This window comes from Saccopteryx bilineata, chromosome 11 (assembly GCF_036850765.1).
Source record: "Saccopteryx bilineata isolate mSacBil1 chromosome 11, mSacBil1_pri_phased_curated, whole genome shotgun sequence".
NCBI lineage: Eukaryota > Metazoa > Chordata > Mammalia > Chiroptera > Emballonuridae > Saccopteryx > Saccopteryx bilineata.
This window is the reverse complement of record NC_089500.1, coordinates 57,543,733-57,558,139: the sequence shown is the minus strand read 5'-3', so window position 1 is coordinate 57,558,139 and position 14,407 is coordinate 57,543,733. Positions and strand designations below refer to the sequence as shown.

Below are 14,407 nucleotides of genomic sequence, written 5' to 3'. Positions count from 1 at the left end.
TTTCTGTCTCTGTCACAAAAAGATAAAAATAAAAAATCACAAATTTAACCAACAGCATGCCAAATGTTAAGACAAACATCCACATCCTTGGCCCTGATCGGTTGGCTCAGTGGTAGAGCACCTGTCAGGCATGTGGAAATCTGGGGTTCAATTTTCAGCCAGGGCACACAGGAGAAGTGCCCATCTGCTTTTCTCCCTTCCCCCTCTCCTTTCTCTCTATCTCTCTCTTCCTCTCCCACAGCCAAGGCTCCACTGGAGCAAAGTTGGCCTAGGCGCTGAGGATGGCTCCATTGCCTCTGCTTCGGGTGCTAGAATGGCTCTGGCCCCAATGGAGCAATGCCCTGGATGGGCAGAGCATCGCCCCCTGGTGGGCATGCCGGGTGGATCCTGGTCGGGCACATGCAGGAGTCTGTCTGCCTCCCTGCTACTAAATTCGATAAATAAATAATAATAATAATCCACACCCTTTAAAATAAACTGTCTTCAACAATGTCCTTATATTAAGGACATTTGATGGAGAGGCCGCCCTGCAAATTGCTTTCGGAAAAACAAAAGTTCTGAAGACATATTTATAGTTTATTTTATACAATTATATGTTAACTTTTATAATTAACATATATAATCTTCAAATAAAAACAATAAAATATGTTGACTTATACTTGATTTGTCCTGGAGGACTACAATTCTTTGTGCAGAACTCAAGGGGAAAGATTAAAATAAGATGGCAGGTGAGAGACTGCTTCAAACAGAACTATAGCAGAAGAGGTAAAATTGTGTTTTTTTAAACCCAGCCACCATAATAGAAAAGGATACAGATATTCAGGACAGAAGCTCAATCCAGATAGGCAGCACTTTCGGTTGGTGCTGCTAAAAATTAAATCTTTTAAGAATCTGAGCACAGCAGATAATTCAAAAGACTACAAAGTAAATACACTGTAACTGGTAGACATGGTTTAGGTGATATGAGCATATCATCTTCAAATTCCACAAAGGTACCCCTATGATATAAAATGGAATAATATTTAGATAGCCTAATTACTTGAAATATAAACACCCAATATCTAATAATCCTGGCGAACTCTAAAGCAAAATATATTAGAAAGAATTTAGCAAAGTAAAATATTTAGAAAAATGCCTGGGTTCTTATAACTCTTTCTAGTAAATTCTTTAGGTTTGTTTTCTCATTTTAAAACAAGGCCCATACCAGCTCTAAAATACTACAATTCTTTACTTCCTCCTCTCTTTCCCCAATACATACATAGTATGAAATAAGCATTGGTCTAGAATCCTGGTGGGCAAACTGCGCAGCTCGCGAGCCCCATAAGGCTCTTTGGCCCCTTGAGTGTGGCTCTTCCACAAAATACCATGTGTGGGCACTACCTTGATAAGGAATGTACCTACCTGTATAGTTTAAGTTTAAAAAATTTGGCTCTCAAAAGAAATATCAATCGTACTGTTGATATTTGGCTCTGTTGACGAATGAGTTTGCTGACCACTGGTCTAGAAGAACTGATTGTCCTCATAACTTCAAAAAAAATAAAGTGTGCAATATTAAATTATTTAATTATGGGCATTTCCTTTTGTTATGATAACCCAGTTTGCTCATGGAATTATCCAATCATTTAACATTTACTAAGCATCTATATGACAAGCAGTAGAACTAAAGAGGAATAAGACATAGTCCTAGAATAAATGGAATTTATAGTTTTTAGGGGCAAAGAACAAGTTTATTACCATATAGAATAATAAATGCTACAGAAATACAACAGTACTAGCACAAAGGAATCATCCAACTTGGGTGTTGTATATAATATAGGTGAGGCTGCAGAGAAAAAAGCAGGAGCACAGGTGTGAACACACATACCCCACAAGAAAAAAGGCCATATTGAAGGGATAAAAAAACAGAAATAGAGCAGTACAAAATGAAGCTAAAAAAGGTAGCAAGGGGTCACACTGTGAAGCACCTTGTCATTGCGGTGTTTGAGTTCTATGACAAAAAGCAATTTAAGGCTTCTAAAAAGTAGTAATATGGTCTGACCAGGTAGTGGCACAGTGAATAGAGCATCAGACTGGGATTCGGAGGACCCAGGTTCAAACCCTGAGGTCGCCGGCTTGAGCGTGGGTTCATCTGGTTTGAGCAAGGCTCACCAGCTTGAACCCAAGGTTACCTACCGGCTTCAGCAAGAGGTCACTCGGTCTGCTGTAGCCCCCAGTCAAGGCATGAATGAGAAAGCAATCAATGAACAACTAAGGTGCTGCAATGGAGAATTGATGCTTCTCATCTCTCATTTCCTGTCTGTCCCTATCTGTCCCTCTCTCTCTCTGTCTCTGTCACAAAAAAATAAAAAAGTATAACATGCCCTGGCAGGATAGCTCAGTTGGTTAGAGCATCATCCCGAAGCATCGTTCCTGTCTCTCACGCTCCCTTCCCTTCCTCTCTCTAAACTCAATAAAATAAACATTAAAGAAAAAGTACTTGTACTCGAACAGAAAGATACCTTTGCTGAAACTTTGAAAGGCAGACTAAAGAGGAATTAAATGAGAAACAAAAGATCAGATTATGAGGTAGGGAGGAACAGTATATGAACAAGGAGGCTAGAATGACACCCAAGTTTCTGGCTCCAGCAACAAGAAGTAAAAATGCTTTGAAAATAATTTAAAAACAATTAGCATTTATTTGTTGTATTTATCTTCTATTAGTAATTTACCTTCTAATAGTAATAACTAAATACCTCAATTTTCTTTTTCCCTTTTTTTTTTTTTTAGTGAGAGGAAGGGAAACAGAAACCACTCCCGGTCGGGACCGGGATCCACCTAGCAAATCCACTAGGGGGCGATGCTCTGCCCATCTGGGGCCCTTGCTTTGTTGCAGCTGGAGCCATTTTTCAGCACCTGAGGTGGAGACCATAGAGCCGTCCTCAGTGCCTGGGACCAACTCACTCTAACAGACCCTTGGCTGCAGGAGGGGAGGAGCGGGGAGGGGTGGAAAAGCAGATGGGTGCTTCTCCTATGTGCCCTGATGGGAAATCAAACCTGGGAATTCCACATGCCAGCTGATACTCTACCACTGAACCAATTGAGCAGGGCCAAATACCTCAATTAAAAAAAAAAAAAAATCCGTCTGACCAGGCGATGGCGCAGTGGATAGAGCGTCGGACTGGGATGCAGAGGGCCCAGGTTCAAGACCCCGAGGTCACCAGCTTGAGCGCGGGCTCATATAGTTTGAGCAAAGCTCACCAGCTTGGACCCAAGGTTGCTGGCTTGAGCAAGGGTTTACTCAGTCTGCTGTAGCCCCACGGTCAAGGCACATATGAGAAAGCAATCAATGACCAAACAAGGTGCCCCAATGAAAAACTGATAATTGATGCTTCTCATCTCTCTGTGTTCCTGTCTGTCTATCCCTCTCTCTTGACTCTCACTGTCTCTGTAAAAAAAAAAAAAAAAAATCCTCATTACTTTATTAGATAACATTAACAAAAGTGATTAGTGGCAAAAAGATTTTTTTTGACATTGTCCAACATTGGACCATAAAGGACCACATTTTAACAATACATTTAGTTTTAAAGAAATACAGGGAGTAGTGTTTATAGTGATCTATTTGCCCTGGGTATTTAATATCTATATCTTTATTTATTCCCAGAATTGTTAAGATGGGTATATAAAGCACATGTACTCAGCTTCAATTGGGACAGTTGGCACAAATGTCTTCTATGGTTCTAAGATTCTAAAAACGAGTTGCTGAGTTCGTTACTAACCTTTTCTAGCTCTACAGGGTTCTACACTGTGTAACTTCCATAGACCAGTAGAGGGCTACAACAGCTCAGAGAAAATGGTTAGGCAGCTTCACTTGCATCTCTGGCGTTAGGAGCAAAGAAATGACCAATAATGAACGCAGCACTACATGTGCACTTCGCTGTTAACAGATTGTAAAAGGGGTCAGGAGTAATCTCCTAAATCCTGAAAATGGAAACACCTGTAATTAAGTATTTTGCCAACAGCTCCTTTCTCTTCTTTCAAAATGGTAAAGTGTTTGGAGGCCAAATAAAATCTCACTAAAATAGGGTAATTGGGAGGAAAAAAGGTCAAATTGAGTTAGCAATTCAGTTTTCCACTTCTTTTCAGACCCACTGCTCCACACACTGCTGCTACCAGACTAATCTTCCTAAAATAAATATTTCGTTAGGTTACTCTCACATCTATTTATCAGTTCTGTTCTGCACTATGTGGTATTTACATCTAGCTTTCCTTTTTCAGATTTTAAATTAAGGTAGATTTCTATCTCATGTATACAATCTTATTTTCAACTCCCCTAGTCAGACCGATCTTACTGTTATGTACAATGTAACCAGAGTTAATATAAAAAGGTCATTAACGTGAACTTTGAAGAAACTAATCTTTACAGGTTTAGAGAAAGGAAAAAGCCATTGTTGAAAAAAAAAAAAGTGCAAGCAGAAAGGGGGGTGGAGAGACAGGAATTCTCCCGGGGAAATTAGGAAAAGGAGCAAGGAGAGGTATATTGGGGGCTTCAACTGAATCTGTAGTTTAATTCTTAACTGGTGATAGTTACTCAGGTGCTCACTTTGCTATTTTCTGTACCTTTCAAATTATCTGAACTTGTTGTAGTAATATAATGTTATAGTAATTAAATATATAGAAATATAAAAAAACAAAAATATAGAAGATATATAAAAGTAATTAAGATATAATATTAAAATTAAATAAAGTTATGCCATCTGAATAGGAATTAATATAGTGTGTGCAGATGTGATAAACAGACTCTGACTTTCGAGCAGGGCCCAGTTAGTGTGTGTGTGTGAAGTTATATATAGATAAGAAGTGGCTCGATGTCATAATTTTGTAAATTAACGTAAATAAGATCATCTGAAAAAGTGGTTTGATGTAACATTTCAATAGATTAACATAAAAGGGGTTCCCTGCGAGGAATTCCCAAAAAGGTAATCTGAAGTGATAATCCTGTAGATTAACACCTGTTAGAAGGCGTTGGCCAGAAAAGGTACTGAAGCTGAAGGACCCCCTGCTGCAGTAGTCGCCCAGACTCCAACATGAACGTGAACTGTCTCCACGCTGCTCTGAGCTCTGACCAAAGACAGCCAAGAGGAGCACGCCCACGGGGCCCCCTTAAGCTGTACCCAGGCACATCAAAAGGATTTGTGAGTAATAAATTGTCTGTATGATTATTGCAACTAACTCTGTGTGTGGGACTTGTGCTTTTCCTCCAGTGGCAGTTAGTGTCAGCACAGACTAGTAGCATCCTCATAGCCACCTTGAGTAGTCTCGAAGAGGCTGCCAGCCTGCTGGTAAGCAGGAGTGTCCCACTGCACGGGGAAGTCGAATCAGGGATGCCTGATCCATGTAGAGCTCGGGCTCTACTGGGACAGAACTATTTCAAAATAAAAAGGTTTTGATATTGTAATTTTGCCACCTCTCCTGCCCTCAAAAGATAAGCAGCTGATCTTTGCAACATATCATACCTCAGGTTTCATTCTAAGTACTATTCTCAATTTAATCCCAAATAATGCCCAAATAACTCCCTTTTACTGCTTTCACTAAAAAATAAGTGGCACATATTTTAGCCTTAAATGAAAGGAAATGACCTCTAAACTGCCTATATAATTGGGTATAATTTTAATAGTGGTACATGAAAATGTAAGCGATTTGGGATAAAAGTCACAACATAAAAATACCAGAATAGTTTAGCAAAATCACTGCTTTTGCAATGTAAGTCCACGATCCTGAAAATCTTCATGCCTAAACTCTTTATGCAGTTATAGGTGACTGAAATCAGTCCCCTATGACAGAGCAATGCTAACATTAAGTATTAAGTTATTTCTAATCTGCATACCATACTATAGCCCAACAATAGTTTGGTTATAACACTGCTTCAATTATAGCCAAAATTGTAGCTTTCATGTGACTTCACACCAGGGTTGAATTGTTTGGACCTCATTTACGTCCCTTTTTCTGTATTCCACTCACTCTCCCATATAAATCTATTTACTGTAGTACACATAAGAATTCCGGATAACTGCATATTTCAGGGCATTTAAAAGCAAACACACTCTAAGCTGGCTGAAGATAGTAGTATGTATTACTGGCAGCTCTTTTGGCCAGAGTAATTTAGAATTACAAACTGTTCCCCAGCCAAAGTATGCTCAGGAGAATAAAGAGAAATATGGTAATGAGGGACCAGCACAAAGTAAATTCACTGTATTCTAATAGCTGTTACGAAAGTAATAAGAGCCTGATCAGGTGGTGGCGTAATGGAGAGCATCGAACTGGGACACGGAGGACCCAGGTTCAAAACCCCAAGGTCTCAGGCTTGAGTGTGGGTTCACTGACTTGAGTGTGGGATCATAGACATGACCCCATGGTCGCTAGCTTGAGCCCAAAGGTCACAGGCTTGAAGCCCAGGGTAGCTGGCTTGTGCAAGGGGTGACTCGCTCTGCTGTAGCATCCTGGTCAAGGCACTTATGAGAAAGCAATCAGTGAACTAAGATGCCGCAAAAAAGAATTGATGCTTCTCATCTCTCTCCCTTCCTGTCTGTCTGTCCCTATCTGTCCCTGTCCTCCCCCCCCCACACACACACACACGCCTAAAAACGTAAGTTTAGGACTAGTTAAGAATGGAAATCAGAAACTGAATTAAAAAGAAATTGAACTTAAATTTCCAAGTCAGTGACTCAGTCTTTTTTGGACAAACTTGTTTCAGAGCCCGAACGACATAGGTTCTTTCTCCTGAACACTAATATTAAAGAAACTGCAATATAACTTCACAATGTTTACAGAATTGCTCCCTAATTAAAGATCATTATTGTAAGTCTGTAAAATTTTAAGTTCCGTACAGAGATTGTCTTCTTCATATATTCTTCTTCATATATGTGCTTAGCATGAAGACCTAAAACCTTAAAACCTAAGAACCTTTCAATGATCTCCTTACCTCCTAAATGAATTCCATACAACTTCTAGAATTATTTTCTTTTTAAAAAGGGTATTATATTACTCCCCATTTTGGAAATTCATTTTTAAGCCCCTTAACCTAGTAATCATGGCCTTTCTTCTCTACTACCCATCTTTTGTCTCATTCCCAGTCCATCACCTCATGCTGGTCAGACCATTCTCATGTCACTGACCTTAGTCATTCAATAAGTATGTGCTGACCTTCACAGTGTGATGGAATTGGGGATACAACAGTGAATAAGATAGACACACTCCATCGGATGGCCTTGCAGGGCTTATCATGTTCCTTTCTAAACTGACTAGAAATTTGAATAATTAAATAATACTATCGTCCTATTTCACACATACTTGTTCACTGAATGGGAAACCCTAAAAAAGACAGTCTATAATATTGTCTTTGTTTATATTTCCCCCCAATGCCTGTCTCAAAAATGCTAAATGGAGTGTTCATAGAAGCATTTATTTAAAATATGCTAACTAGGCCTGACCTGTGGTGGCGCAGTGGATAAAGCGTCGACCTGGAATGCTGAGGTTGCCGGTTCAAAGCCCTGGGATTACCTGGTCAAGGCACATATGGGAGTTGATGCTTCCTGCTCCTCCCCTCTTTTCTCTCTCTCTCTCTCTCTCTCTCTCTCTCTCCTCCTCTCCTCTCTAAAATGAATAAAGTCTTTAAAAAAATAAAATATGCTAACTAATCATAAAATGTTTAAGACCTTCTTTATTATATCCATAATACTTGTTACTGGGGTAAAACTTGAAAAATCAAAAGTAAAACAATAAAAGTTCCAGTTACTTTCAAATGCAATATCCAGAGATAATCTATTACACTGTCAGGTTGGATCATTAAATCACTAATTTAAGCTGAATCTCATCTCTAAAATGGAAATAAAATAAACTTCACAAGGTCAACCTGTGCAGTTACTTCCACAGTATCCCTCTTGTCTCACACAAAGAATATCCACAATGGGAGGTTGGAGGATTGTTAACTCTTTTTATTACATAATTTTAATATCAAACATATTAATTGTGTAACTTAAAAGCCTGAATAAAAATGTTTTTAAAATGTTCAAATTCTTGATTGTCACTTCTAGAAATTCTGAATGAGGAACAAAGACAGAAAAATGACCAAAGGATAAAAAGTGTCAATTTGCAGAAGAGAAAGTGTCAATGATTATTTCCCCATGGATTAGCTAATGATCCAAATTTGTATCAAAATTAAAGATAAAAGCCTTAAAATGCAAAATGAAAGTAATGTAATTTAAATTTAATAGCGAAAACTTAAATTATTAAGGAACAATGATAGCTATGGATTTGCAAAGCAAGAAAGCACTAACTCTGCAAGAGAAAGGAGAAGCTACGAAGGGGTAAAAGAACAAAGGAAAGGAAGAATGAGTAAGCCAGCTTGCTGTCAAACATTCCTGTTTACTTTCAATAACATGTGGGTAAATAGAAACTTGATAAAGAAGTATTCTTTTTTCTACTCAACTGCAGCTTCAAGAGAACACTCATCATCATTTTGGGGATGTTTTTCAAGTCCTGGAAGAGAGGGATAATCAGAAGGTTGAATAACCAACCACTATTGGATAAGCACCTCAACTATAAATCTATGAATAAATTGGGTTAATCTTTTTTATTTTTTTTTCAGAGAGAAGAGGGGAGATAGTGAGACAGACTTCAACATGCACCCCAACTGTCATCCACCCGGCAACCTCCATTTGGGGCCAATGCTTGAATCAATTGAGCTACCTATCCTCAGCACCGGGGGCCATGCTCTAACCCAGGGTTCCCCAAACTTTTTACACAGGGGGCCAGTTCACTGTCCCTCAGACCATTGGAGGGCCGGACTATAAAAAAAAAAATGAACAAATCCCTATGTACACTGCACATACCTTATTTTAAAGTAAAAAAACAAAACGGGAACAAATACAATATTTAAAATAAAGAACAAGTAAATTTAAATCAACAAACTGACCAGTATTTCAATGGGAACTATGCTCCTCTCACTGACCACCAATGAAAGAGGTGCCCCTTCTGGAGGTGCGGTGGGGGCCGGATAAATGGCCTCAGGGGGCCGCATGCAGCCCGTGGGCCATAGTTTGGGGACCCCTGCTCTAACCAATTGAAGGGGGAATAGGGAGTGGAAGAGAAGTAAATGGTCACTTCTCCTGTGTGCCTTGACTGGGAATTGAATTCAGGACATCCATACACTGGGCCAACACTCTATCCACTGAGCTACCCAGCCAGGGCCAAATTAGGTTGATCTTAAGAAAAAAATTCTCTCAAAATAATACTTACATTTATCTAAGTTAGCTCTTTATAATCTTATTTATAGTTAGAGATATACCAGTGACAACTTTTTAAAGTATATCCACGAGATATATATCTGCTCTCATATTAAAATAACATATAAAAATGTCTAACAGTATCAACAGTACAGAAACTCAATTATCAGAGGCTGAAAGACTTTAATACAGAACTCCAAAAAATATAAGACTTTAGTCCTAGTTGTAATATTTTTGTGCAAATAATGGTAAGACACATTCTGTAAAATTTTACTTTTCTCATCTGCCTTTAACATCACTAACCATCATCACTAATTAGAAATGTGGTGTAAAAATGTTTTTAATGTGTAAACATTAAAGTTTCAGCAGAATAGAATAAAATGCTGGATACAATGTGGCTTCAGTGGCAGAGAGAAAAAAAGTGCAAGTGTTTCTTTCCTCTTTAGGTTTGCTAATGATTCTTTCATGAGTGAATTTCAAAGGAGTCTAGAGAATTTTAATCTGTATCCTTTTTTTTTTTACCTGTATCTTATCCACAGTTTAATATCAGGTTAGCCAGCGATTTGTTGATCTCAGAGTAGCTGAGAAGTTCAAAAGAAATCTGATGTAAAAAGTACTTCATGAAAGCCTGACCAGGTGGTATCACAGTGAAGAGAGCAACCGACTGGGACATGGAGGACCCAGGTTCCAACCCCGAGGTCACCAGCTTCAGTGCGGGTTCATCTGGTTTGAGCAAGACTCATCAGCTTGAGCCCAAGGTCGCTGGCTTGAGCATGGGGTCACTCGCTCTGCTGTAGCCCCCCCCCCCCCAAGGCACATATGAGAAAGCAATCAATGAACAACTAAGGTGCCGCAATGAAGAATTGATGCTTCTCATCTCTCTGCCTTCCAGGCTGTCTGTCCCTCTCTAAATTTTATACTGAGTCAATATAGCTATTTCTAGGAAAAGAGCCACACATGTATGGTTTTTGTTCTCTATTAGAAGTTAGAATGCTGACACAACCTCTATGTAAGAACCAAAAACCTGAGAAGTTATAGAGCTCTCTTTCAAGCAACAAGGTAGTTTAAAAATATGGTATTAATCACTAATATTTGTAATATTGTCCCAATTATGGTCCAAATACAAAATGATAATCAGAAAAGTAACTACATATTTGACACAATTTTAGTGTTATAAATAAATGTTAAAGAGACTGGCCCAAGACAATACAATTTTTAAATGCCAAAGAAATGATTTCTACCCTGTAACTTGTGGCTTCATTACCTATTATCTGAATTTGGAAGCACCTGAGTTTAAACTTAACTTCTAAAAATTTTGGAAGGTCTCACTAATCAGAAAACTCTTTTCTCACTAATCAGATGCTCTTTTCTAACCTGGACAAATTCAAATGTTATTATTGCTGGATATATTCCTTTATGAAAGTCCTAAATGAGTTTGGTGAGTTTTTTCTTTAGTCACACTGATTAAAGTATGTTTTTTTAGAACAATGATATAAATATCAAGGTGAAGTTTATTAGAGTTGCCCCTTGTAATATTAACTGTAGTCCTGTAGCTGTTTCACAAATAATTTGCTTCTGACAACTCACATTAGAAAAAAACAACTGTATCAGGCTTGCTGGCCTGTCTTCCACGATTATAATTAGGAATTTATTTATTTATTACTATTTTAAAAGATTTTATTTATTGATTTTAAGGGACGAGGAATGAAAGTATCAACTCATAGTTGCTTCACTTAAGTTGTTCATTGGTTGCTTGTCGTATGTGCCTTAACCAGGCAAGCCCAGGGCTTTGAACCAGCAACCTCCGCATTCCAGGTCCACAATCTAGCCACTGAGCCACCACAGGCCAGGCATCTAATAAGGTATTTATTATTTTTCTTTTTGACTTTTTTGATTAACAAAATACAAAGTATAATAGCTGATCCTCAAACATTTTCCACAAAGTCCAAAACTTAAGAAACACTGCCTTAAACTTTTCAAAATCTGTGAAAATTCTTAATTAGAGTAATAACACAGAGAAGTGATTAAAAACAGGGATAACAGTATGTGTCACTTTTTTAGGTATGTGAATAGGTAAGTCACATAAATGTTCAAAGCCTCATTTTCCTCAGCCATATAGTAGAATAATAGTATCTGTTTTACAAGGTTGTTATAAAAATTACATAAAATGTTTTTCATTTAAAACTTTAAACATAGCTATGTTCCAGATATTCTAAATGCTCAAATGTTTATTATAAACTTTAGCTTCAAGTTTACAATAATCTGTGCAATATTAAAATACTGACATATTGGTTTTCAGTATTATCAATTTAAAGCACAAGAACAAAAGGTCTTTAATGATTTTTTTACAGCATAAACCAATAAAAAATTGTCTTTACATTTCTATATATTTTAGATCTACAAGATAATTTTAACATGAACTATTCAAAGCTAAGTTTATAAAGGAAAATTATTGTTATTGCATATCTGGAAACTAGTAACAGATAAATTAACATTGTAACTAAGATACTTTCACTATTACTTTTTAAAAACCACTGTTAAGCAAATTATGTATGCATGAATGTATAGGAGAATGTTTTCAAATGCTATATAAAGAAACTTCAGTCTCTCCAGAGGAAGTCAGGCTCTTAACAACTGCAATTTTTAAAATGTTCATAAGAAGCTTTTCTAAGATTAGAACTAAGTGGGGATCAGAAAATGTATCTACAGGGAGTTATAATCTGTAAACAGCAGGTACTGAAACAAAGCTAAGGCCAAGCAATAACCAAGGGATCTTGACACCTTGTTATACATTAAGAACACCACTTTTAACATGTATAAAAGTTTACAGTATACAACAAGCTGTCCATATGTAATCACATTTGTTCCAACAACCTTGTGAATTATGTAGAAAAATTATTTTTTTGTAAATTAAGAAAGCAAGGTTCTGAAATTTAATGTGATTTGTTAAAACCACAGGAAGTGACAAATAAAGAATTTAATCCAGGCCTTCTCACCTATTTTTCAATGTTCTTTCCACTACTCCATAAAGCTATTTCTTAGAGGCAAATTAGCATTTTCACAGATAATCTCTAGCCCCAAACCACAGACTATTTTAACTAGTTGTGCTGACTGTTAAGTCATTTCACCTTACTAGGCCTTTATTTTCTCATTTGTAAAGTGAAGGAAATAGGTCAGAAAATTTTAGGTCTCTTCCAGTTCTAAGGATAAATCTGCAAGACTTAAACAATAAGGCATTTTACAAATACAAGTTGATGTTAGTTTTAGCAACAAGTTCAGAGTCAAAAAGTAGTGTCAATAGCTCTTAAGCAACTACAATTACTGGATAAATTCTTCATGTGATAGATGTTGCCTCAGGATCATCAAGTTTATATACAGAAAGCAGTCTAAACCTCTTATGGATTATGACAGAAATAATCTCACTAGCCATTCTCTTTTTAGACTAAAATGGCACTCTTAAAACACAATAATGGTTTGAAGAAAATTTACCTGCTAGTCAATTAATATCAAGAAACAATATCTTTTACTATTCTTCTTCTTATCCTTTAGAATAAAAGCCTCTTTTCCAATGAATATTTTCCAAATACCCTAATACAAACCACAATTTCTCCACTCTATCTCAGAAGAACCAGTCACCTTTTCAACCAATTCTGTAGAAAAAAAAAGTAACATAAAAGGATCTTGATAAAAATGTCTATCTTTTTAATACATTCTACTGGTTGGGAAGTGATCTCAAAAAAATAAAATCAAGCTTTCCTCCCCCTTTCCTGATATATTAAAGAACTAAAAGCAGAGACCCACAACATATATTCACCTAAGCTTTTATCTTAATACTTTTGTTCTCGCTACTCTTCCTCAAACATTTTTCTTAATGGAATACACATGCAGACATTACCACTTTCCCAGCTCCAGCTCTACTTGTTCATAAAAACATCCTAACAAGTATGAAAACTACACTGATTAAGATCAGTAAGAGCATCCTGCCTTTTTTAAAAACCTTTCCTTCCATGAATACCACTTAACCTAGGTTTTACTTCATTTTATCAGCTTGCCTATCCCTAAAATAGAACATAAACACTGAATAGTTGAACTTAGTCAAACCATACGCAGATCTTTAGAAATTTAGTCAGAAATTTGGTTGATTGTGTCAACTATAAAAGATGTTTAAGTAGTACAGTAAAACCTTTCTCCTCTTGCTTATCATCTTCTGGGAAAACATTTCAAATCTATCAATGTTTTTACATTTCACCAAAATGAAAGCCTTTCCCCAACAATATAACGACTTCACCTTATGCAGTCGACACTATCTCATTCTGTGTTTAAGCCACTTGGCACCAATACAACAAACGTTCTGCTAGTTCTGAGCTAATAATCTCCAGGAAAGCTTTTGTATAATGACTTAAGAAACTGAAACAGATCAGTGTCCAAGATTTTTAACAGCCTACTTGAGCATATGTTTTTAATAAAGTCAATTTTCTTAAAAATAGCTACTTTATTTTCGTCTTCCTTTTGAATTTACATAAACCGTTTTTAAAATAAAAAAGGAATACACGATGGAGAACACAGATTCATTACAACCTCAGGATTAGAAATAGTCATTCCAAAGCGTTACAGATCACTGGGTCTGCACCATTTCGCCCGCGTTCGCATTTAGCCGCGAGTGTCCAGTGGAAAAGTCAACCTTGATGATTACACTGCTTCAGATGTTTCCTACAGTTTCAACTGGTGCAACAGTGTTAACTTCCCATCCTAAGCTGTTTCTTACTGTTATTATTAAAACAGCTGTCAGCTGGGCTTCGGTAACCTCTTTGTACAACCGTTTGTTCAACGCTTTGAGATCCTCCAGGATACGTCACACCGTACTGCACCTCAAAATAAGATGTAAGAACCCGACGTGCTCCAAAGGTCTAAGAACATCATTCAAACAGGCACTCCCCAAACGACTGCCCAATGCGGCTAGGGCAGCGCACACTGGCATTAAAAACAGGACTGCACCGCCGCCGCTCTCCTTTCCCCCGAGACTACTAAAGTGGCAATTTTCCTTCTCTTTTTCATCCACCTCTTCCCTCGACCCCCGGTACCTCGGGTGCCCCCTCCCCGAGGAGGGCGGCGGCGGCCTCCAGCGGGCGGGCGCGCGAGCGGCGGAC

The 14,407-nt window shown here is 37.6% G+C and overlaps 1 protein-coding gene across 4 annotated transcripts in view; it reads right to left on the bottom strand.

Annotated features, from left to right (window-relative positions):
- ANKRD12 (ankyrin repeat domain 12) overlaps positions 1-14,407 on the bottom strand; it is a 149,490-nt gene that overhangs the window by 130,287 nt on the left and 4,796 nt on the right. The window contains exon 1 of one of the 4 annotated variants that reach the window (XM_066246686.1): positions 14,342-14,392. The exons of the other annotated variants lie outside the window; for them this stretch is intronic. The gene's annotated coding sequence lies outside the window, so the exon portion shown is untranslated. Of the gene's footprint in view, positions 1-14,341; positions 14,393-14,407 lie in introns of those variants that run through there. 4 annotated transcript variants of the gene reach the window in all.